Source organism: Hirundo rustica, chromosome 6, assembly GCF_015227805.2.
Source record: "Hirundo rustica isolate bHirRus1 chromosome 6, bHirRus1.pri.v3, whole genome shotgun sequence".
Lineage (NCBI taxonomy): Eukaryota > Metazoa > Chordata > Aves > Passeriformes > Hirundinidae > Hirundo > Hirundo rustica.
Genome location: NC_053455.1, coordinates 42,583,625 through 42,609,542, shown reverse-complemented (window position 1 = coordinate 42,609,542; position 25,918 = coordinate 42,583,625). Strand labels below are relative to the sequence as shown.

Below are 25,918 nucleotides of genomic sequence, written 5' to 3'. Positions count from 1 at the left end.
GAACCATGTTTAATTTCCTTCTAGTGCAAAAGCACTGCTATTCCTAAAGGTTATCAGGGAGCCAATTGGGATGAAAGGCTGAGGACACACATTTTAGTGTCCATTAATCTGCATTTTCTGATGTGGAAAAAAAAAAAAAAAAGAAATCTCGCAAAAGGTAGATCAGTTCTCACCAGTACTGACACCACCCTGCGGCTGCCAGGATACCTTTGGTCGCTGAACGTGCTGAGAACGAAACACCCGCAGCACGTGTGTTCAGTTATCTTGTTAGCTCCTAGACTGACGGGGATGTGTGCATAAATTAGTACTGTGTGCAGCACAGCTTTTGCTAACCTTTCACAACAACTGGGACCAGGAGTCTTCCGAAGAACAAAGAGAAAGAAGAGGCATCATAAAATTATAAGTGCAGTAATAGGAGAAAATATAAAAGATAGGATGTCACATATGGAAAGCTGAGGTTTTCCTGATCGGCTACAGCCAATAGCTACACAGTTATTTTAGGCCAACTATAACCTAACCTTTAACCTGGAAAATAAAATGGTACTAAGACATTCATTTTTTTATTTCAAATTGATGGCTTCTATCACAAAATCTAATGAGCATATCAAATAAAAGATTTTGTCAACAAAATGACGAATTTTTTTTTTTTTTCCCAAGCAATGAAAACCTTGATCTTATATCCTCTGATCATGACACTGAAAGTATTTATGAAGAAGGAAAAAAAGACTATCTAGATTTTGATAAAGGGATGCCCAGTGATTTTATTTTTCTATCAGTCTAATCCTGCAGGAAGCTACAAACATCTGTGTCAGCTGCTCAGCTAAAACAAGAATTTTGACAGCACACCTTCACCTTTTTTGTGCAGAGGACCTATTCTGCAGCTTCTTGTTTTCAGTCTTTCAGCAGAGAACACAGACACGCTGCAGTTTCCATTGCATAGCTTTTATATCCCAGTCTGAGAAACCCCGTCTATAGTGGAACACATTCAAACTACTCTTTCCTTCAACTGATAACTTATTTGCAAAAATACCATCTTATATTAACTAATTTATTTTTTAGAGTTGTTGGAAAATTCACCTGAACAAAGACAAGTGTCAAACCTCACATTTAAGTTCTGACTAGTCACTAGATACAGCACATCACCTCAGCCAGTGACATCTCTTCTACTTCTGGACTGGAGCATTTCTAAAAACAGTGACAGAAATCATACTAAAAACACTGAAAACCAGGATGCTCAAAATCCTCTTTCTGTGGGAGTGTATGACTTTTTGGATGACAGATATTCAGTCTCCCAACTCTGGAGCCCATGGATTGTCCCCACAAATGTCTATGCACAGAAAAGATAAAAACATCATCCTGAACAAAGCTGAATAATTGAATCTTTTAAAAGTCATACAAATAACAGAGATCCAACATGAACCTCAAGATCTGTGCCTTTATCAGGTGGGAAATGCTTATGGCAATGAAATCAAACATCGACAGAAGAAAAGTTAAGATTGTTGTTCCACTAGCAACACCAGAAACAACGCTGCTACTGAGCAGTGATGATGCTCTGCACGCATTGCCCTGGGAAAGAACAAATGGCCCTTTTAGCCTCCCTTTCTGTACTTGTGCATTAAGCCAGAGAAGGTCATTAATATTAATTAGCATCTCCACCAAACTGAATATTTTAATCAGAGTTTACACTTCTGTCAGCCATAGTGTAGTTATGTTTTTGCAGTTCCTACCAGAAAAGGTCACAATACTGCTATTTTGGGAGGAAGTTAACTAACAAAGGCATTTATCTGGTGCCAGGTCATTTTGCTGATGAGGCAGGCCCTGTATAATTATTTTTTAGAGTGTTTCTTATCAATTAGGATTGATTTTAACCTGTGTTGCTATGAACCATCCTATGTTAAGCTTAAAAATGATTAGTAGGACCTGATGAATATTAATATGCAGAGTAAAAAAAGGGGACAAAAATATCTTCCAAAAGATATTACCTCAGACAATCTGCCACTGTACCTTAGCTGCTGCTGTGATTAAAGAAACACATTAAGAAGCATCCCTAACCAAAGGTTTCTTTGCTAAAATCAAATAATAATCACTACATAAATTGAAGACATAATCAGTGTTACTGTAAACTTATTACACTTACATGTTGTTCAGAACACCCAAGAGAACATCAGCCGGATTTCTTTCTGAATCAATAAATAATCACAATTTCTTCCAATAAAGGAATTCATTTCTGAAAGACAAAACAAACAAACAAAACGTGAGGTTAATTTGTTCACAGGTTTTTTAGCAGCCACATTTTGATAATACATGAAAATACATTCCCACCGCTGGGACATTTACAGGAACATTCTACAATTTAATAAAAAAACCCTGCATAATTAAATATTTATTTGTAAGGGTAAGGATACTATAAATATGTTATAATACTCAAAATCTGCTTCATATATAGGTTAGTGCTACTTGAGCTGCAGGGACTTTAATACCTCTGTTTTATTTTGTACCACCAGGAACTAAGGTTTTATTTTCAGGAAGCAAGTATTTGCAATTTCTATCAAAAGTGCCTTTAACAAATAGTCTAAGAGAGAATGGAATCATGTGCAAAAAAACCCTAACATTTTTCTTATGTAAAAAATATCAGATTTTCCTTGAATATTAATGGAAAAAGGATTGGAAGAAAATCCTGCATATTATATCCCAGAGTACCTCTCTTTATCCCTTTTCAATATGCATTAATGAGAAGACATGAAGACAAGAAACAGGTAGGCTGAATAATAGACTCTTGCAGTAAAATCAGACAAAGAATGGAATAGGCTGGCAAGAAAATGAAGACTATACGTATACACATGTGTATACACTCTATAAGCAGTTCATTTCTACTGCTCTAACAGAAGTTTAAGAGGGCATAACTTTCCCTCCAGTAGGAAATTAAACTGAATTTAAAAATTTTGCCTCATGCACCCGTAAACAAGCCCTAGTTAGCATGTTTTATTTCTTATCCTAAAATAACAAAACATGGTAAGATTTCCATCAGGGTTGTGGAACTTGCTCTCAATAGGGAATTTCAATTATTTTTGACAAATGAATGTATTCCTTCAGATTCTTGAATTACTTTTTTTTTTTTGTTTTAACTGAATAACTAAATTATTAGGTTTGTTCCTTACTGTTTATGACCCCTGTGAACCAGTCTTCAGCCATCCTACAGACGAGGACACTAAATAACAAGGAAAATATTACTTAGAAGCTTTTAGTAATTTTTAACCTTTCAAGACAGAGAAAATATTACCGAGGGTAAACTGCAGTGAGAGAATATGTTAGGTTGTATCTAATTACTCACCATCTAAAGCTTCATCAAATTCTTAAAAAGAAACAAGTGAAGGCATGCAGGTGCTCATGGAATGAATGCTGGTAGCATGATGCAGCTTTCCAGTTTTGTCAGCCTTTCATGGAGCAGTGATTCTGACATCCTGCATTTATCTAGCCATGAAGAAATACAGACTGGCTACAAGCAACTTGATTTAGTGGACGTTGTCCCTGCCCACAACAGAGGGGTTGAACCAGATGACCTTTAAAAGGGCCCTTCCGACTCGAGCTATCCAATGATTCTTTTATTCCCAATAGCTCCTTGCCTGGTTTGACGACTTTCACTCGTTCAAAAGTCATGTATGTCTTCACAGAGAGTAAACAAAATATTAACATGGTAAAATGATCTTTACATGTCAAACTTGGGTATCTGCAGCCTTTCCCTCACCAAACTATGACTCTTACAAGAAAAAATTGCCAAAGATTCATTCATGTGCAGCTCACCTGCCTCGACTCTCATAGAAACTATTCCACAGGACCAGTTAAAAGATAACTTATTCCTGCCTAAGAATGCAGCAGTTCAGTGCAGCCTCTCTGCCTCAGATAATGTAGTGAAGCATTGTTTCACACCCATGTGTGTAGCCACTTAATATTAGGATGGCCACCTAAGAGTATAAGTGTGATTAGGGCCTGCAGTGACCACATAGAAATACCTAGCCCCTGGTACCATGGTTTATGGTGAATATACAGTGCATGGAAGCAAAGAGCATTAGAGTAAACACATTGGAAATCTTCGTGAGAAAAAAATGAAACCAGAGAAATGTAATTTTTGGGGGGGAAAAAATCTGTTTAATGACATTTAAGAAGTCATTGGTAAGGCACATCACAGAAAATAATTCGAGGAAGAGTATAATAGTTTTATGAAAAAGTAAAAAGTATGAAGTCCTTTAAAATAGTTTGTCTCACAGTCCATTTGCAAATAGTTACCAAAACTATCACTATTAAACATGAAGAGCTGAAACCAATTATCTTCTCATGCAAAAACATATTATGTTTTAATAAGCACGACTGAAAGTTTAGCACTGTTGAGTTTAAGGGAGAAAAAGTACAAAGAGAAGAAAGTAAATTAAGATGAGATGCTCAAAATATGAAACCACATTTAATCAACAGGATGCAATATTGATGCAATTATAAAATTTTACACAAACATTAGTCAGGGGTGTTATAATTAGTGTTGTCTACACCGCAGAGGGTCTTGAGCTTGAAACATTGTAGCTAAGAGAATGATAATGATTAAACATGGCAAGTTGAAAGACAGTAAAATGCTTAAGATGTTTTCAGCATCCACACCCCCAGAGCAGTGTCACTTACTTTTATTTATTAATATCTTCCAAATGCAGGACTTCAGAAGAATTCAACTAATCAACTAGCACACACACACTAATTTACTGAAATAGAATCAAGGATGTTCAGACAGCCTTCTGCCTGCTTGCCCTCTAGTTACTTTGAGAAACTATTAACAAAAAGCATCCACGACAGTATTTTTCCAGAGTTCTGTTATCCTTAATATCATATTCCCACTGAAAGTAAAAACCACAACTTGTCTCTCCTGCAGTGAAAAGGAAAACAACTGCTCTCACTCTTCAGTGTAAAAACGCACACTACAAACCTTTGGGAATTTCACCAGCTTTTTTCCTACTATCACAATTTTTGTATTTATCAAAACTTCTCCAGCACCCAAATGTAAACAAAATGCCCCACCCACAGTTAAGTGAAGCAGAACTATTACTACGTCATACGTACATTTCTAATGATTTCTACTTTTTAGATTTTTACTTACTGCTTCAGCAGCAGGATAATGTGTTAAATGTACTTTATAGTCCTCTAAAAACACCACCTAGGTGTAATGCTGACTCTTTTCGAGCTGTCTGTCCTGCAAGTCCTCCAACTAACAGTTTCTAGTTACTTAACTACTTCCAAGATATCACAATACAATAAATAAACAACTTATATATATATCTGTATTTCCATTATTCCTACCTGTACTTCATTATTAAAAATAGGCTTGCATTTAACTTTTTTTCATGAATATTCACTGAAAAACTCTTCTTTTCAGGTATTTGTTATATGCTCACTTACCGCAATAAATTATGCAATACCTTTAATATTTTCTTAAAACTAATGCTTTTCTAAAACCTTTCCCTTATGAAGCCTTTTAACTCTTTTTGTACTTATAGGTCACATTTTGACCCAGCCATTCCAAAGTTATCCTTATACAGACATTTCTTCTGCACATAACCACATCTCTGTGTTGCTTTTCTACCACACTTTTTTGGTTTGGTTTTGGGGGGATTTTGCCACAAAGGCAACTCATAACACTACCGTGCAAAGTAAATGAAGTTTTCTCCATGACACAAAGAACAGCAGAGTGCACGCAAGGCCAGCCAATTAACCCACAGTAAAACATGTTCATTGCTAGTCAGTCCCTTTAAATTAACTTAGAGGAGCATAACATAGTAGTGTAGAGGGGACTAAAACAATGCTTATAATGAGTGAAACAGGAAGAAAATGTAACAACAGACCTTTTTTTTCTGAAGAGAAAAAAAAAAAAAAAGACTGAATTGTGCTTAATTTTGCTAGTGTTGGGTAAACAGAAGGGCCAATTAAGGACTTTGCTTCACGTTCAATTTTCATCCTGAAAATGTGTTAGCGTACCTGAAGCTTATGTAACATAGCTCTTACATTTCAAATTATTTATTTTCCTTAAAAACATTAGAATGCAAATACTGCAGTGCCATGGACAACTACTCAATCAAAATCCCTCTGAGAATTCAGAACACAGCAGTCTAAGAAACCAACACAAGTGCAGTTCAGAAAAATTCAAGTTACTGCTGGTGTTATTAAAACAGAAATTTCAGAAGTTATACAGCTACACTGAATTAACTGGAAGAGCTCAAGCTCTGGTCAGTATTTCTACTGCTCAAAAGCCAAGCAGTAAGTAATGTAACTACTACAGGAAATCTTGGGTATAGTTTTATGCTTCATCCATAAGGAAAGGTGATAGTTTCAAACTATCTTTCTAAGGCACAAGTTCCATTCAGAGCCATTATGGTACAGTAGTGCCTGCAATTCACAATTCTCTCCTTACAGCTTTGTGTTAAAACTGCGGCACAAGGAACAATCAGTGAAAGCTGCTCATAGGAAGTGAATTGAGCAGCACTTTGGGCTTCCAGGAGTCACACAGAGCTTGTGAGAAATTATTCAATTTATTGCAAAACGTGCCGTCTGTGGCTGCAGGAACCTTTATGACATCAGGTGGTGTTGTTTTGGGGTTTAAGAGTTACACTGCATCTCACAACAAAGACTTTGGAATTTTTCTTTTGCAATGCCACTAGAGAGATTTACTCTTTCCTAGAACACCCTCCTGCCCTCTTTCCTTAACCTTAATAGATGCATCAAACAGTGCCAAGTACTGCCCAGACACAACATTATTTTAACCAACCTACTTTCACAATTTATTAACATTACGAAAAAATGCAGAATCTTTTCAGAACCCAGAAAAGGTCTGTTGCCTCCTGAAGAGAGGAGAAATAAATATGTTGTAGGCATTAGATCAGCTAGTGTTTCATCTGTTTTACAAATGCTTTACAATTCTATTTTGAGCATTATTCCTCCCATATAGTGCAGGACCAAATCTCTGGAGGAAAAAGGAAGACACAAAAAGCAAATTCTACTTCATTTCTGGCAGTCCGTGTGTTACTGGGGGAAAAAAACACAGAGAGTCAGGTGGGGTATTTGTAAATCCTGGTCACTCACAGAACTGAGATGTTTGAAATCAACGGATTTTAAGGTGTCCTGATAAGAGACACTCAAAATTTACAGGTTAATGCATCCAAGATTCACTTCATTTCCCATATCTTCCTCGTGAATTTTGCCAGGTTATTTCATCTTCAAGTTTAGTAAAGGGGAAGTTAAAGTTTCTTGAGATTACTGAGGAACACAGGTACATGGCTCAGAAAAAAATAAGGTCAGTGCCTAAGTTTAAAAGGCCTGAAATTGAAGCTCTGCATGTAGAGAAACTAAAGTCAGTCTGGTCGCTGTATTTCTACACTCTCAAAAGTGAGCAGAAGGAGGAACATATCAGTTAAAACAGAAATGAGAAAACAATTCATGCTACATTTCAATTCTGAGACAGTCTCGTAATTAAAATATAAGATGTTACTTAACCTTCTTCATTGTGTTTATAAACACACAATCGAGTTCTTGGCAATTTCTTAGCATTTTGTGAATTGAGCAAAGCGCTTCTTTTCCAACAGGTGTTCAAACACGGTTGCCTGCTTAAAATCTAAATGCTTGCATGAAAATACAAACATCATCAAAACAGTAGGAAACCTAAAAGCAGTCCAGACAATGCCATGCGAACCCAATGTCATTCACATAAATTTGACGGAGTATTTAAAAAAACAGAAACATAACGAAAGAACTGCATAAAATAATAATGAACTGTCAGTCATAATAAGAGCAGAAATCATAAGTGAGACAGCAGGCAATAACACTGATTTTTTACCAGACCTCATGGGTTGTTGGTTTCCACGTGACTATCATTAAACACATAGATAAGAAAAATACAAAATATTTTCACAAGTTCCTGCCAGTTGCCAAGACTTCTCAATATAATATCTAAAATATAATATCTAAAAGGTTGTGACATTGATGAAAACAATTACCAAACAGTAATGAAGTCCTATTACACAATATTTTCAATGGTTTGACTTATTTATACTCATGCCCCTACCTGTACATAGGAAATTTTTTGTCATAACAGAATATAGACATCTGTTAAAGTTAAAATTTATCCTAAGATATAATTGAAATTTTGCTTATAATCACTGCTTTAAAACAGAATTAAAATCTTAATGTTTTATTCAGAATAGAAATAGTCGTATGAATGCATATAAGAGCTTTTAGTGTAAGTTATGTAAGAAGACCTAGAGGAAAGGCACAATGTTGTACTAAAATACAGATCCTAGGTGGCTTCCCAAAGCAGTTACATATGAAAATAGAGGCTTTCTGAAAATTGTCATATTTACAGATGTTGATTTGCCCTCATTTAAATATTCCCTTAATCTTTTTACTTAAATTGGTATTGGTCAAATGATGCCTCATTTTTGAGGGTGTTTTAGATCAGTATTATTGGGAAAGAACCTAGTCACTATGAATAAATTCAAAAGCAAATATTAGAATATATACTGAAATAAATTAAAAATCACTTCAAAAATATAAAGAATTTAAGTGACACCAACCCACCTCCTTTAATACATAATTCAAAATTTTCAGTACCATTGACTGGTTGCATAACCTTTCAACAGAAAAATAAAACTACGGAACTATTTGAAACTAATCAAAATTTAACACATGGTAGCCATGAGCTTCAAAGTATTTGTGAAATGTCTATATATTAACTTTAGGAACATGAAATAAAAAAAAACATATTAGCAATATTAAGCAATTATCAACTTGTTAATCAAAAATGGGTTCACATTTTGACTTATGTATTAAAAAAGAGCCAGTTATTCACCTGTAGTTTCAGAAAACTACACTGTTGTATTACCAGCAAATTCATTACAAAGGCCTGCTTAAACCCTTGTAGCAACATGTAAGCAAAATCCTGACTAATCCAGTCCAACAGCCAAACAAATAAAGCAAATAAAGTAACACTTATCAGCATATTTTTGTCCTCATTTTTTAATTTAGAGTTTAAACAAGAATCAGTGTATTGCTAGCTTAAGTCACAACAGCTGGAGAGCACCCCACACTGTAAGTCTCTGAAAAAGAGTCTGTAAGGAAAGTTTGAAAGATAAGCAGAAGAAAGGAAAATTAATGCAAGCTGGAGGTCATTCCAATGGCTAAAGGAAGTAGGAGAGAAGGCATAGAGCTGAAAGTGAAAGAAATAAAGGAAGGAAATTATGTGTAGCATTGAATGAATACTGCCTTTTAAACCCACTAAGCATCTGAACACACACAACTGCCTGCTTACTTTTCACTGTGCTGTGTGAGAGAGCATTGCAATGCTAAAACTGTGAAAAGTCATGTGTTGGAATAGTTTAATATAACAAAAAAAAAAAAGTGTATGTCTTTTCCACACCCTACAAAAATAAATAAAATAACCCCCCCCCAAAAATATTAAAACATCTAACTAAACTCATTGCTCACCACCAATGTTCAGCCAGTTCCTAGGCAAGAGCAGCACCTGCAGATTTTCTCCCTGTCACTGTTTCATTGCTGAGCATGACACATTATGGTCTGTAATATTCCTTTTGATGGCTGGGCTCAGCTGTCCTGGCTGTGTCCCTTCCCAACCCCTTTGCAGATCCAGCCTGCTCACTGCTGGGCAGTGGGGGATGAAGAACAAGTCTTGTTTTTGTGTAAGCACTGCTCAGCAGAAACAAAAAACATTCTTGTGTTATCAACACTGTTTTCAGCACAAATCCACACAAGCTACTCCAAAGAAAATTAATGCTATTCCATCCAATATGGGTACAAAAGTTTCAGAGGGTAAGACCTAAAGATCTCAGCACTGAAGAAAAAAGTTAAGAATTGCAAAGGACTCTGAAGGTGAACTTCAGGTTGTATAAGGCTAGAGATCAGAGGGGATTTGAGACAGATGTGAAGTGAATTCAGTAAAACAATAAGGGAAGTGATTCCAGTATATACCCTGGAGAGATCGACTGGTTATGAAGGGAATTAGCTAGCAATACGCTAGAAGAATATCAGCTAATATCAATATCTTCATAGAATGCAGCTAGTATGTCGGGAAGATGCCTTGATGTTTGTTTTGATTTCTGTCCATAATTCTTGCACATCAAACAGTCTGCGAATCTTTCAGATTCACTCAGAAGTGCTCCCATCCTTCTCTCCTGCTCTACCACTAAGGCATAATGGCCATCCTCTTTTCATATTGTTTCTCTTGAGTCATGATCTCAGGCTGAATAACATAGTCCATTTCCCCATTCATTGTTGAAGCAGTTTTGGGAATATACCTACATAAAATTGTAGAGAAATCTATATAAAACGACATTTTTCCCAGGTCTGAAATCTCATTCCATTTGAAGCAGGTTGCTCTTGGTGCAGAGAAAGCCTTTAGTGCAAGATCTACTTAGAGATATATTAAATTCTTTCTTGCATTTATACTTTCTAAGAAGTAACTTATCATCTCAAAGTAATTTAATAACCATTATTTCATGTATTTCTTCTCCATTGTTAATATCAACAAATCCTGGCCACCTTTCTCTTTTCTGCTTAAACATTCCTATGAAAATATTTATTAACTCCAGTCTCACAACTAGGATTATGAATTTTTAGACCAGCTTCCCCAGACACAGAGAGCACCTGAAGGCAAGGATGAGAGATAAAAAGACTGTGTTATTAGTAAAGGAGAACCTTTCTCCTGGTTCTCAGTTCCCAGGCAGCGTTCATCTCAAGGATGAGACCTTGAAGTGATAGAAACACAGACCCAGAAAACTATTTCACATCAATACCCAAGACTCACTTATATTCTATTTTCCTCTGTCCTTTGAAGGAGCTGAGAAAAACTTTCAGACAAATAAGACACTTTTAAAATATGTATAGTAGGCATATTTTAAAAGGGGAAAATGAGATATAGATTCCAGGATTATAATGATGATGATGATGATTAAATGAAAGAACAATTCAAATGAAGGATTCAAATAATGCTGATCGCTCAAGCAGGAAAATAGAAATGAACTGGTATTTTTTTAATAATTGGTTTAAAATTCAAGAAACGCTTACATCAGAAGCATTTATGCTTATTAGTGTTGATGGATTTCTTATGGTGGGTAAAGAAGGGAACTCTGAAAATTAAAGGAAAAAAATAAATCAGAGCTCAGATCTCCCTATACCCACTGCATTCTATCCTGAATATCTTACAGATGAGAGAGGCCTCAAGAATATTTTTAGGAAATAATTGTATATCCTCAACATATATCAGTTTCTGTACCCTATTTCTTTTCCTTCTTACTGCTGCAAGGGGACAGACTGGAGGAACACAAGTAAAAATAATAGGAATTTCCAGCAAATTTCAAGACTGTAAGTTAGTGTCAGTTGTGTTTTCTCAGGAGTCACACATTGAACCACTTCAGGTTTGAATACTGCTTTCTTACAAGTTTGTTATGATGACAGTAGCAAATGTCAGGCCATGAATCTACTAACAATGCAATAATTATAGCACAAGGACTCAGACAGCCAAATGTTCTAAACTCTGCACCACTTTAAGTAATTTACAGTACACTGGTAATTCTCAGCACCGGCACTGCAAGAATTATCTATTCTTAGGAATATTTTTACAATGACTAACCTGTATTCCTGACAGTAGCAACCCACAAAAGAAAACTGATTTCCTAAGCCTTGCTCAGTCAAACTCCTTGAGTAGAAGTAATCAGTAAGAAGACCTTGATCAGGAGCATCCTGATTCAAAGCTCAGGTACCATGGCACAGCACAAAGGCTCTAAAAACATTAGTGACTAACTTCCCACGCACAATAGAGCTCCAAGTGTACCAGTTGTTACGTACAACAAGGTCAATCCCGAGACTTTAATTCCCTAACTCATCCTTGGAGCTAGTCTTTTAAAAGCTTACACAGAAGACCAATGCTCTACTCTTATCTCTACCTGATCATTATAAAAGCACTCTCAATATGAAATCTGAAGGTTTTAGGTACTAAGAATAGGCATAAAGATGCACATGACAGGTGCTGCATGGTCCTGATGCCTTAAGTTTCAGCTTTCATGTTTTCAGATTCTGTGCTGCCTAGGAGTGTAGTTCTGAGCCTCATATTAAGTGTCAGTAAGCTCTCTTCACAGAGTAGGTAGACAAAACAAATCCTTTTCCTGCTGAAGACCAAGGACAACTTTCAGACCCAAAAGCAGAAACAACAGTGGACTGAAGGAGGATGAGACCTCACAACCTGAAGCTGTAACTGGACAATTAAACCCCAATATGCAAATGAACCAAAACTTATAAAGCGTGAGACCTTGTGACCGGTCAGGCATTTTGTGACCATTGAGCCCCAGTCAGGCTCCTGTCCTGCCCAAGATGGACCCTCAAAGCCTTTCAATAAATACCTACTTTATTCTCCAGCTCTGTCCAGTCTCTGTTCCCAGTCAACCTTCCCAAGGCATCAGTCCCAAGCAGGACAGCTGCACTCTTGCCGCATCAGGATACTGTCAGCCCTGTTCTTACAAACTTTGCTGGGTCATAGCTGCAAACCTAACTGAGATTAAACCATCAGCTTTGCATGTATTCCAGCTTTGCATGTATTTTACTGCCATCTCATTCTGTTAGCTTCCTATATCCATGTCTAAACATCTATATTTACTTGTTTTTTGTAGATTATAGATAGAATATATGAGTCACACAGAGAAAATACATTACATAACAACTACCTCAATTTTCCAGCATTTTTAATTTCTGAATTCTCATGTTACTTTAATTTTTACAGTATTGGAGGCATCTGATCTGAGTACAGCACAGGGTACCTTCATGGTCAGATTATTGCTAAGAATACTTTGTCACTGAATGTGTTTCTGTTGAAAGAAAATGCAGAAATTCAGAATCTCATTTATTCCTTCAAAGAGAAAATATAACTTTTATAGCTGCATACTCTGACCTGAAAATGGTGAAGTATGAAAAACAGCTCTTTCCTAAAGACATAGAACTTGTACCTTCAAACAACCACACAGAAAATTGATGAATGTTCACTCAAACTAGCAAAGACTACATTGAGTGAGCATTTAAATATACCGGTGATCAGAGTAGCATAATTTCCTTATCTCCTCCTGTCTGACACGTGACTTATTCCAGAAATAGAAAGCATAAAACACTGAGAAGAAAACGCTCTCCAAAACAGCCTGTGGAAGATGGCCACTAGATGCTTTGGAAACAAGTATCAGCCAAATAATGTACCCATGCTTTCAGTAGATTATGTTTATTTTCTCACACTAAGTATCATGATATGAAGAGAGACCAAAAATTTCTAAAAATAGGTCTTTGTAGAGTTGTAATAGAAGCTTGTGGCAAGTATCAAAGAATTTAATAAGATACCAAAACCTTCATGTTTCAAGACTGTTCTAGTATTTAATTTTTAAGGTCTCTGGGAAAGGGCACATCATTGACAGCCATTCTTGAATGCTAGTTTCAGGAACTTTTACTTAACGCCTTTCAAAGCTCTATTGGATAATGTACTGAATAAATGACTAGGCAATATTCTGAAAAATCAGTTTTGGGCAGCAAAAAATATGTATTATTCAAAATAAAAAGTTTCTATGATTTTCTAGATAAATATTAAAAATACCTGCAACTTTATATCAGAATACCTCATTTACCAGGATTTCAATTTAAATCATCATAATAAACTTCTTAAGTAGAATCAAAACAAAAACACCAAAGAGCAAAAATATTCCACATTCTCTTGAGTCAACACAACTGGGCACAGAAGCAGTAAATAGAGATGTTTCCTTTTGGGAGGGATTATTTACATGATGCAGCGCAGCATACAAGAAAATGGATGAGCTGGATGGCACAGTAGGGAGGTCATTACTCCTGGAAATTGACTGAACTTTTCCGGTATTCAGAGATCTCACACATAAGATGACTTAAACTGCTGAGCAGTGCAGCAACAGGTAATTCATTACAGAAGATTAGGACATAGACACACAAGGTCAACTGACTAATTCAACTTCTGTGCTTCTATCTTATTTTGGTCAATGTTGTCTCTAAGAATATATTTTCTTGTCTGTTGACCAGTGCAGTGTTAGGATAAATATGAAAGTTATGAGAAATTTCAATGTCCTGCAACCTCATAAGTATCACCATTGCTAAGATTGTTCTTGAGTCTGCCTAAATTCATCATTTTTTAATTTATTTCCACAAAATACATCAACTGCGGTTTTACTGGAAGCTAGTAACACCAGCCTGTTTGAAGGTCAGGGGGAAAAAAGATTCCTTCAGTTTAATTTTATATGTCCTAGAAACAGTTTCTTAGCCAGCTACAATGATGATGGAAATTGGCAATTTTCAGAAAGATGAATTTTCATTTCTGCAGCTCTCTGTGAAACACCTTTTAATGTAAAGATTAATTGGAGCAGAAATAGCTCTGACTATACCACTTTAGCTCCTGTCAAAACTATTTTGCAAGAGAATTTGAAAGAATCCCCCCCGCCCCAGAAAAGCATATGATTCAGAATTAACATAGTGGTATGGGAACAGTATATATTATTAAGGACATTTCTGAACATGCCACATCTCTAAGGGAATCCAAAAAATGGATTTTAAGAAGGGAAGAAAAAATGAGGGTTTCTCTGCAAGTGAAAAGGGAAAAAAAGGCAGAGTATGAGAAGCAGAAGAGGAAGAGTTTCCAGGATGCTTTGAAGATGTGTTGAACATGAAGACATGGTATGTGCCATACAGAGAGTCAGAGAGGTGAATACCTGGTTGAGGGTGAGTTTGCTCTCGGGTCAGCAAAGAAAAGCAGACAATCACTCCTGACAGAAAAACTCTAAGTAAACTGTACTGTGGAGTTTGTCATACAATGCTGAAAGCTGTCTTTTTCTTGTGTACTGATTGTCACCTCCACATTGTGCACAAGATGCTTAATGCTGTCTAAACCTTTATTTTCCATTCCACAGCACAGGTCCACACTCTACAATTCAAGGCAATAAATATGCAAGGAAAAGTTTCTACCTAATTTCCTATAATTAACATAGGGGGTTTTGTGGGTTTTTTTGTTTTGTTTTGATTTGTTTTGGGGTTTTTTTGTTTGTTTGTTTGTTTTTTGGGTTTTTTTTTAAACCTTACAGGTTAAGTAAAAATTGCTCATGAAATTACAGAGCAGAAGTTGCTCAAAATGTAAGACAGTTTCTGAGTAGGGCAGAAAAAGCAGTCAAAGAAAGAAGCAAACAGCACCCTGTATATCCTTTGTCTGTGGAACAGAGTAACACAGTTATTTTTCAGCAGAGAGGTACATTTACTTAAAAATTACAGTTGTGTCACTGAACTGCATTGTCACTCACTTGATATAAGCAGCTCACTCAGTGGATCTACTCTGCATCTTTCCTGCATTCAAGGTTACTACTACAGTGCAGCTGAAGGAAAAAAAAAAAAAAAAAAAAAAAAAAAAAAAAAAAAAAAAATCCTTTATTAGCCATTTTCAGTGCAGCTTTAAGACAGGCTGAGTTATTTCACTAACATGGCCATGGTTTTATAACCTCAAGTCATACCACAGGTATAGAGGAGGGAAATAAACTCCAGCAGAGGCTGTCACTCAAGCACAGCCAATTTCCTTAAGTGAGGATAGACAACTAATGTGCAGATTTGAGGCAGATATCACGATGTCATCCTACAGAAAATGGAACAAAAACAGTATCCAAGAATATACCATCAGCAGTTAAATATTAATACAGGAAAACAAAGAGTAAATTCCGTTCAAAGACTTGGACTTTTAATTACAGACACTGTTTAAAGGTGAAATGCTGTGGCAAATCACAGTGATTAAAATGCTAGTCTGATACTTCATAAAGCTTTATTCTTGGCTCTAGTATGTATTCACCATGCACAGTAATTCTCTGTCCTCAAAAGTTAAAGAGACACAAGAAAGATATATATATACAGATATATAGATATATCTATATATAGATATATATATAGATATTTTGACACCTAAGGGAATTAGGAACTTCAATGGCTTTTAATGAAAAATATTCTAAAGTCATATAAACACATTATGGAATTTAAAAGAGAGGAAAAGAAAAATAAATAGAAACTTCATTCTGATGTTTCTAAAACTATTTTCCTAGAAAAATTTAACAAAATTGATTCAATTTTATACAAACGTCACTTTGTATTTCAAGAGAAAATTGTTCTGCCAAGGGAATGTACAAATAAAGAGAAAGGTTTGATTTGGCAAGGACAAAAACAAAAACCAAAACACCTTCCTTTGTGAGTTGTTCAACTCATATTACCTCAGTTTCACTGACTATAAAACTCTTTGCATTACATGAATTACATGCAAGACAGGAATAAAATCAAATACTTCTCCTGAAGAATCTATGAAGCAATGCAGCAGCCTGCTGAACTCAAAATACCTTTTGCTAAGAGCATCATCAGATGTGCTGAAAGTATTGAAGCAGGTTGCTGGAAGCTAACATCTTTAAGGAGCGGACAATCAAACCCTGTCCCTGAAATCACAGCAGCTAAAAGAATTTTATCTGAAAGGATGCACCAATTTATCATTACCCACACCACAGCATATTCCACAATATATCGGAGCAAATTTGAAATGCATAGTACAAACTGGCAAAAAAAATCAACTATGAGGACAAAAGTATAAAAGACCAAATTCAAAAGCAGTGCTGTCTGTAACAATAACTTGGTCACTTTGACAACTGACACCCCTCAGTGGGAAACTAAATAACACTGTACCAATGGTGACTTTAGTTCATCAAAAATTTGTCCATCCCAATACTAAGATTTCTGGAACAGGACAGGGACAAAAAACACAGCATAATACAATGCACAATTCAGAGTTTCATGATGTTTTTCTGTATAAAACATTTTTCATTAAATTTAATTTGGATAAAGTTCCAGTGAACACTAAATAGAGTTTTCTGATATCCTTGCATGAATACAGTGATTTCTTGAGGGTAAAGGTCTCAGTTTAATAAAACAATATGCATTTCAGTTCATTGTAGAATATCTCACAGATAATGCTACAGATATAATTTCTTAACAGTTCAGGAGGAGAGGATAGATGTTGTTTTTCAACGCAGTTAGAGGAAGAGCTTTATTGTTGCTACGGTAACAAATATATCTTTTTACTTTCTTTTGTCATACTATACAATTGGCAGGCTTTAAGCATTCAGACTGGACAACCAAGCTTCCTCTCTTCTGCATCAACAACTTTCCATAAATAAGGGGAAAAAATGGAGCTGCAATCACATCAAAATAAATTTGCTTGAAACTAGGTGAATATTAAGCTTTCACAGGGCAAACCACAGTAGCTAACTGGATTGCAGAGGGAAGTGTTTCTGAAGTCCTGAGTAAACAAAAATTGTGATCTAAATAGTCTCTAAGGAAAAATTTCCTTACTCCAAGGGGAAAAGAAAAAAAAAAAAAAAAAAAAAAAAGGCACATGGCAGGATTTCCAGTGGAGAGAAGGGCGAGGTATTTTCTGTGTTGTCCTTTTTATCTTCCATTCTGAGATGTCCCAAGAAAACTGAGATGAGGCAAACTGCCAAATCTGGCAGGAAGCTTTATGACTCTACTGAGAAGCAATGTGTCCCCAAAGAATTATGGGACAGAACAACTCAAAATATAGTTATAAGAGAACTTTTACACAAAAGCTGGGGGTTTTTAGCATTTAATTACTGAAAACAACACATCATTTTCTCTCTCAATACAGAAAAGGATGAGGATAAACAGAATCAAGTCCAGCAAAGGGCCACTGAGAAGGGCTACATTCACTTGTCCTGCGAGGGAGAAAATGAGAGAGCTGGGATTGTTCAGAACAAACAACATGTAGGGCTAGGAGGTGGCAGTGACAGTTTCCACAGGAAGATCGCTTCAGAGTGGTGTAAGGAAGGAAGTGGAGAAAGAACGCACGAGTTAAAAGAAGAGAGGTTCTCACTTCTCTGTCATAAGAATAATCAAGCTTTAAATGAGGCTGCTCACAGAAACTGCAGTCCTGGTGTCCCTGGAGATTTTCAAGACTCATCTGGGTAAGGCCATGAGCAGCCTGTCCTGGCTGTGAGCAGCAGGCTTGACCACCAACCTCAACTATCTTATAATGCTTTATACATCTGAAAATTTTCTATATTAAATATTTTATACCAATATGTGTGTATTGTGAGTTATACAAGTCCATTCCTTTAATCGTTTAGCTGAAGCAGTCTGAGAACTTTAGATGTCCCACTTCTGTGATCAGAAGTAGGCAAATCTTAAGACAGGACGAAGGATTCTTTTTGGAGAAAGATTTGGACATAGATTCATTACTTACAGGTTTTTTTGTCTTTTCTCTTATAGAGTTCTGTTCTAAAACTTTATCCAGTAACAATTGCATTATGCATGCTTAGTGTGTGTGTGAGATCACATTCTGTTTTGGATTTAAAGACCAGGTAGTTCTGTCTAGGTGCAAGCACCCCACCTTCAACTTACACCTACAAGCCAACATGAGCTGTTTTCCTAAAAAGACTTTTTCACTTTGATAATAGCATAGTATGAATAATCCTTTGTAGTAGATTCTACCAATTCTTTCAAGCCTATCTTTTTTCTGAGAAGTTGGAATCTTCCCACTAAGAAGTAGTTGTACTTCAGTAGATTTAAGACATTTCTAAAAACACTTTTTTTTTTTTTTTTTTTGTTTAACTTTGTAGTTTGTGGTAATAATTAGAATATTCTGTGTATTACACTGATATCTTCTCTTAATGAGTTCTGCTACATTATCTTCTGAATACTACTTAAACATTGTCTTAAATGAAAGTTTAAGCTGCTGGCAAAAGACTGAAATCTTGCTACTGAAGGACTCTCATCTGCATTGCAAATTAGCAGCTAAGAACATGTCTGCTTGGAAATTATGCAGCATAGGTATGGATATCTCTCAAGATCTAGGATGAGGTTATTCTTCCATAAAATCCATGAACCTGAGACATAAGCATAGCTTTATTCCAAACTAATATTCTCATTACTTTCACAGGCTTACTAAATATTATATGATGTTAAAAGAATATATTTCAAGGCCCAAGTCTCATTTCATTTTTGAAATTGTGTCCATGGTGCTTTATAACTGCAAATTTAATAATATTTCAGTGATAAAATGGGCCTATGTATCCAGGAGCTATTAGAATTCACATGCAGAAATATGGGACCAAGCTCAGAAACCACCTTGGTTACATCACAGACCATCTCAATTGTTTCTTTTTCTAGACAAAAATCCCTTAGCAACTTGCTTGGATCAGATTCAAACACCTATTTTTTAATTAAGGATACATTTAAAAATATATGCTTAAAATTGACTAAAACTGCTTTTGTTAAATTCCGTTCTCAACAAAAGAAACATTTACAATATATTTAGATAAAAATTGGCCTGAACACACTTCATTACTGCAAAACAACTCAAAAAAAAATCCTAGGAAGAAAAGCTTTATTGCCCTACACTTAGTGCTTGCTTGACTAAATCAGTCTCTAACTTGCCTAAATAATGTTACAGCTCAGTTCTAGCTACTGAAATTAGTTTGGCACTTCCGCTGCAGTTTCTGTTGTGTCGGGGTAATCAGTCTGGATGACAGCTCTGCCATTGGTAGGGTGGACAAGTAATGATGACAAACAACTATATTTTCCACTACCATGCAGGATTCACAAAATACAACGTGATCATATCTTACATTGGCTGTACGGGCTATGCTTCTAAATGTCATCAAGCCAAACCAGCCATCTCCCTGGATATTTTCTTTTTTCACCTCCTCACAGCAGTAATGGCTGGACAGAACAATCAGATTGCCAGCATCTCCCCATCCCGTTTTGGGGGTTTTTATTTGTTAAAGAAGGCTGGAGATTCAAATCTGACAAAACAAATCAGTTTGGTGGCTGCAGTTCAGACCTCATTCTGGTAGCAACAGAGTCAATAAAACCACCCAAATTCAGAAGTGCGGTCTTTTTCTTAGAAGACTGCATTAAGTAAATAAAAAAAGCAGATCCTTGCTCTCCTGCTGCGGTTCCTTCACTTCACATCATTGTAACACATCAATAAATCTGTCTGAGCACCTGCCTGTTGTTATTGGCTATAAATCCCACAGTATTACTAACCACTCCAATTTCATTTTAGCAAATGTCTGCTACTGATTTAATGCCCTTTGCTTCAGAGAGTTGCATCTTCAGTTCAAGTTGTATGGAAACAGTAAAGCTAACAAATCAGGTCCTGCAAAGGATTAGAGACAGTTTTTGCCTTGAAAGTGCTACTTTACATTCAGTAATGCTACTGACATCCACAAAACATAATTGTCGTAAATGGGAGACTGGAATCTCTGGGTCTTCTTCTCATGTTCCTTGGAGGGAATAGCACTAGTAAAGAAAGAGGAAATTCTACTCTGCCATATTATTGGGGTTTTTTTGATTGTTTGTTTTATTTTTTATCCTTTTTATTTCTAAACTCATTTTGTTTCATATATGAATGGTAAGACCACATTCACAACTTGGATAAAGAACAATCTATGTATAATCTCTCCCTTAAGAACATACTTGAAAGCTATTCTGAGATCATCTCTCAATCAACACTTTGATAAATTTAGCAGATTGAATTTCTCAAGTCTTTCACTGGTAATGGTTCCCAAATCATAGACCTTTCTTGAAACTCTTCTTTGAATTCATCTCAGCAATTTACATTCACATAACAGGACAGCCAATTTCGACATTAATATATAGAGCAGTTACACTGATGTACAGAAAAACAGTATCACCTTTTCATGATCTTGCTAGATGTTTGCCTTCTAACTCAAAAACATTTTTGGGATTGAGGATATTTAAATGCTCCTGAGAAGGCAGCACAAGATCACATGAAGTAAAACATGAGGCAAACAACTTTTAACTACTCAAATATTGCTACAAAAAAAATCAAGAATTCAGACATTAACATGATTTATATTTTCTGCTTCATCTAATGTTGGAACACACAAAACTCATTTAATTCTTCACTGCAGCACTTTGTTACTATTTCTACCAGAAATCATCTAACTCTACTTACACTGTCAATTAACAAAAGTACATGATGTACATTATCATCCTCTCTATTATCTTTTTGTTTAAATTTGGCAGACTTTAAAATGTCATGTGAGAAGTTTGCTATTAGAGTAAAACTGGGATCAAGTATAATGTGGTTGCCTGCCTGTTTTCGATATATTAAATATGAACAGTGGAAGACATGCAGAGATGGTCTCACAAATACTGTTATTAGGTGACTTGCATTAAATTTGAGAATTTCCTCAGCAATTACTGCATGTAATCATACACAGAGTGTAGGTTTTATCTCAACAGGGTTTTACCTTGACCCTATTTTTTTAAGGTATGACTGTTTCTTTTCTTCAATTATCTTTGCTGTTCGGGGTTTATATTCATCTATGAGGTTCCACTTCAATGCCTTTAACTTACTTCACTTAGTCCCCACCTCCCGCCTGCATCTCTCGTAATTTTTTTTAAATTTCCTATGGCGTATCTGACACATATAGTGTTAATTTCCTCTACCTTCACAGAATGTACATGGATGTCGTCATTACAATTGGATGCTTCTATTTCCCCCTTTAAGGCCTTTATCTGATGAGGTCTCTTATGTAAAACTGTACGTAATTAAAAAATGTCTCTGCAATACAAATATCTACTGAATTTCAATTCTGACCTAGCCTGACTTGCCACATTAATTGAATTAAAGTGGTTTCCTGGAAGGACATTGCTTATTGATGAGATGACCTAATCAAAGTTATCTTGGCAGGTATCCATAGTCAATATGGAGCCATATAGAATCTGAGGTGTAAAAGCAATCAGACTGAAATTTGCTTTACAGTTCTTTTTGAAATTGGGGTATTTCAATTCTTAAAGCATTCCTAATAAAACTACACTAAGCCCTGGGAGATATTATGTCATTTAGAAGTTGTATCTGAAAATTTTCCTCTAAAGTTACTGAATTGTGTTGGTGAATACAAAGAAATGATACAGATACTGCTATTGCCGGGGGACTTCTCTAAGAGAACAAAAGGTGTCTATAAAGGAAAGTAGTGGTTTAAGGGTTGACATCATCAGATTTTGGGTTTTCAGTACTTTCAGGCAAATCTACAGGGAGAAAGCAGATGCAAAGACAATGTGTGCTTGGGCAGAGGTGGTTCCAGATGTATTTCATAGCAACATGATACAGCCCAGATAGATTAAAATACATTTTGCTTACCAAATTAGAGGTGTCTTCACAATTGAGGGGAGACAGTAACAGAAGCCCATAGAGAGGTAGAAAAATTATGAATAACCCTAAAAATTTATGTAGCAGAAAAATCACAGCAAGGAACAAAGGAGGGTCCCAGGATATGCATGCCAAGCATCTAAATTAACCACATGACAATCTAGGTATTACAAAGGTGTGCAGATCTACAGCAGGACCTGCTCACCTTAGTCCCATCATATAAATATGAAAACTAAGCAAACAGAAAGAATTTGGCCTCAGATAATTAGAAATTTAACTAAATAGCTGTCTATTGGGAAAAGAATATTTTGTGAAGAAGACCTCTTAGCAGGATATACAGTGTCCTGTGACAATTTTCTGACACTTGGCATGTTGTTTGATAACAATATTTCTCTACAGCACAGCGGCAGAACCAAAGGAGGGCAAAAACTTTCTACACTTGGGAACAAAACGCAGCTGGGGAGTTTTGAGGGTTTTAACTAAATTTAAGCTCTCAGGAGAATAATGGGAGAAAAAAAGGAAGCCATCAAAACAATCAAATGCAAAAAAACTAGTAATTTCTTTCTACTACAACATAAAAGGTTTTATGATGTTTTCGTAAGCTAGCACATGAATTCAGGGTTTTGACACCGCCCCATCTGATATAAACAGGAGGAAAAGCACAACGTAGAGGAAAACAGATTACAACAGAGGCAAAGTTGCTCAGAGAAAAATTTCAAAAGGTATTATCAGTGCCATTTCATCAAATGAAACAAATAAATTTGTTGAAGTTTCCTCATGATTCAGGCCCACTCAGTGTTTTCATTAATGATGAGGATACTGAAAGATAAAACATAACTTTCAGTTCTAAGCTTCCAAGTCATCTTGACAATGTTTAACTATGATTTAAAGAACCAAACCGAACCAAGAAAAATTATCCCTAGTGGACAATATTTTGAATTTAGTGCCATCACCCTCCTACGCAAGTGGGGAAAAATGGTTTCACAGAAAAGGATTTGTAGGTTTTTATGGTTCAGGAGCTAAACCTAATTTTATGCTGTTGTAAAAGCTGTAAATTGTATTTGGGATGTACCTGCAAATACACAGCCGTTAAAAGGCTGGAAATGATCCGCTACAGTACTTCTCAAGGATAAAGGTTCACACAGACTATCACATCAAATTTCAGGCATTTCAATGAAGATTAGGGTCAACTACAGATAGTCCAGAGGAAATAAGAAAAATTACAAAGAGATTAAGAGCTGTGAAAAAGGAGGAGGAAAGAAAACAACAAAAGAGTAATAGAAGGTTATGATAAGTTTCCAAATACCTAAAGAGCTGCGAAAAAGGATAGCAAGAATTCATTTTCCATGCCTGGGGATTACATGACCGAAAGAAACAGATTTAAACTGCACCAAATGGAAGAACCAAGTTAGTCCTAAGGGGGGGAAAAAAAAAAGAAAAAAAAAAAATCTATGTGGAAGATGCAATAAAATAGAATATGGAAATTGTGATGCCTCTGTCCCCACAATCAGTCCCTTCATAGGCACTTTGGCCTTCCACAGACATGGGCTGACAGAGACCTAATGAAGTCTGACAAGGGCAAATGCAAAGTCCTGCCGCTGGGATGGAGGAACCCATGCCAGTCGCACACAGGGCTACATCAGCGAAGTGACAGCCAGCAGATTGAGGAAAGTGATTATTTCCCTCTACAGCACTTGTGAGACTCAACTGCTGTCCACAGGTACTTTACGTATAAAACAGATTACAAGACATGTTGAGGTACTGAACTGCAGCCAGTATGAGTTAGAGCCTGATGAACATGATGGATAAGGAGTACTGAAAAATGAGGCTGGTTAGTCTTCAGAAAAGAAAGTTAATGGGCTATCTTACCTTAATGCCTAATGGGAAACTGTCAAGAATACCCCCCTCAATAGTGCCAGTGACACATGAAAGGAGATTAACACAAACTGCAACAAGAGTAATTGTCTTAAACTTGCATTTGTTTAAATAAAAAAAAAAAAAATCACCTTGAAAGCTGTCAGGTATTCAGCTGGCTTCTCAGAAAGATGTCTATGTCCATCTTTGGTAATATCAAAAATCTGGATGAGTAAAGTCCTCAAATACCTCATCTCATCTGGCCAGACCCCTAAGTAGCAGCTGCACTAAAGGATCTCCACAGCTGCTGTCCAAGAAATCAAATCCTCCTGAAAAAGGACTATCAGGAATGACATAAGCATACTTGACTGTATTCTATATCACAGCTGCATCACCGTGGGCTATTCTATCAGTTCTATAACTCTGGAATTTTCCATCTTGTGGGGGTATTTTGAGGATAGGTCAGCTGACAACAGAGGATCTATCAGCAGACAGTTTCACAGAAGGACAGAACAGTTGAAGTTGGGGGTACCTCTGAAGATCACCTAAGTCCAATCTTTGTGTCAAAACTCAAGTCAGTTAGAGCAGGGGGCTCAGGACAATGTGTATCTGGATATAGGTATTATCAAGAACACAAGACTGCTGGTGACCAGTTTAGCTTCCGGTTTTGCAAGTTTGGGTCTCATATAGTAAGTCAAGTCTGCATGGTACATATTCTTATCAGACCCACAGACATTTGAAGATGCCATATAAAAGTGTCACTGGAAAAATGGACCTACTTGTAAATCAGAAAAATGCTTGCAACAACCTTGATACATTTTTATTACCTTGTTTTTACCATCATCAGCATCACTTACAAGAATAGTGCAGGGAATCTGCTATCATTCCTCAGCACAGCTGGAAAATTTAACTCAATTTTGCCTTACACCACCCCTTTCCCATGTACTCTGCATGCAGTTATTTGTCATAAACAAATAAATTAGCCTTAACTGTTATGAGCAAGCAGAATGCTTTCAATTAGAGGTAGCACCTTCAGACTGTTCACTCAGCAGCAGGAGGACAGGAAAATGTTTCTGTTATTGAACTCCTTGGCACTGTCTTGCTCGAGGATATTTATTTTAATAAACACAAGGTCGTTATGCTGGCATGAGGACACCACAGGTTCTCCCTAAGTGTTACTATCTGATTACACGTTATCTATCTTGCTGTTGTATCTATAGCTGAATACTGCCAGCGACAACTGAGCAGCTCCTGTTAAAATTAGAAAAAAACCTCAAGGGAGGGCAGTCTCATAAACAGAGGACTCTAATTCTAGACAGACAGCTCCAGTTCCTTTGTGCTGCTTGCTCTGTCAAGCACCTGTCACCTCACAGAAAGCTGCAAGAATTGCATCTATCTCTGCATACTGAGGACAAGGTTGTTGATGTCTTACTTACCTGTTTTATTTCATATGCAGAATAGAATGTAGCAATGGAGGTGTTGATCATTAAGAAGCTTTTTGAAAGTTAGAGGTGTTTGGATATTATCCTGAGTCTAGAAGGAACAATTGCATCTCTGACCCTTCTCTGTTGTAGACTAATTATACTGTCAGATCAGCTAATGCCACTCAGTTTTATGGATGTTTTAGTCCACTTCTGCTTCCATAAAGCATCAATTTGCCACAATAGAGAGCAGCAAAAGCACTGTGATTAAAACTCACTTGTGGTCCTGAAAAATCTTCTAAAAACGATCAGTGTGCCTCCAGTGAGGATAGTCTCATTG

At 36.3% G+C, this 25,918-nt stretch overlaps 1 protein-coding gene across 2 annotated transcripts in view; it reads right to left on the bottom strand.

Annotated features, from left to right (window-relative positions):
* The window catches only part of LRRC4C (leucine rich repeat containing 4C), a 508,382-nt gene that overhangs the window by 288,027 nt on the left and 194,437 nt on the right, over positions 1 to 25,918 (bottom strand). The window contains exons 1-2 of one of the 2 annotated variants that reach the window (XM_040068321.2): positions 9,511 to 9,553; positions 2,138 to 2,227 (exon numbers count right to left, since the gene is read on the bottom strand). The gene's annotated coding sequence lies outside the window, so the exon portion shown is untranslated. Of the gene's footprint in view, positions 1 to 2,137; positions 2,228 to 9,510; positions 9,554 to 25,918 lie in introns of those variants that run through there. The other variant, XM_058421147.1, reaches the window with a different exon arrangement.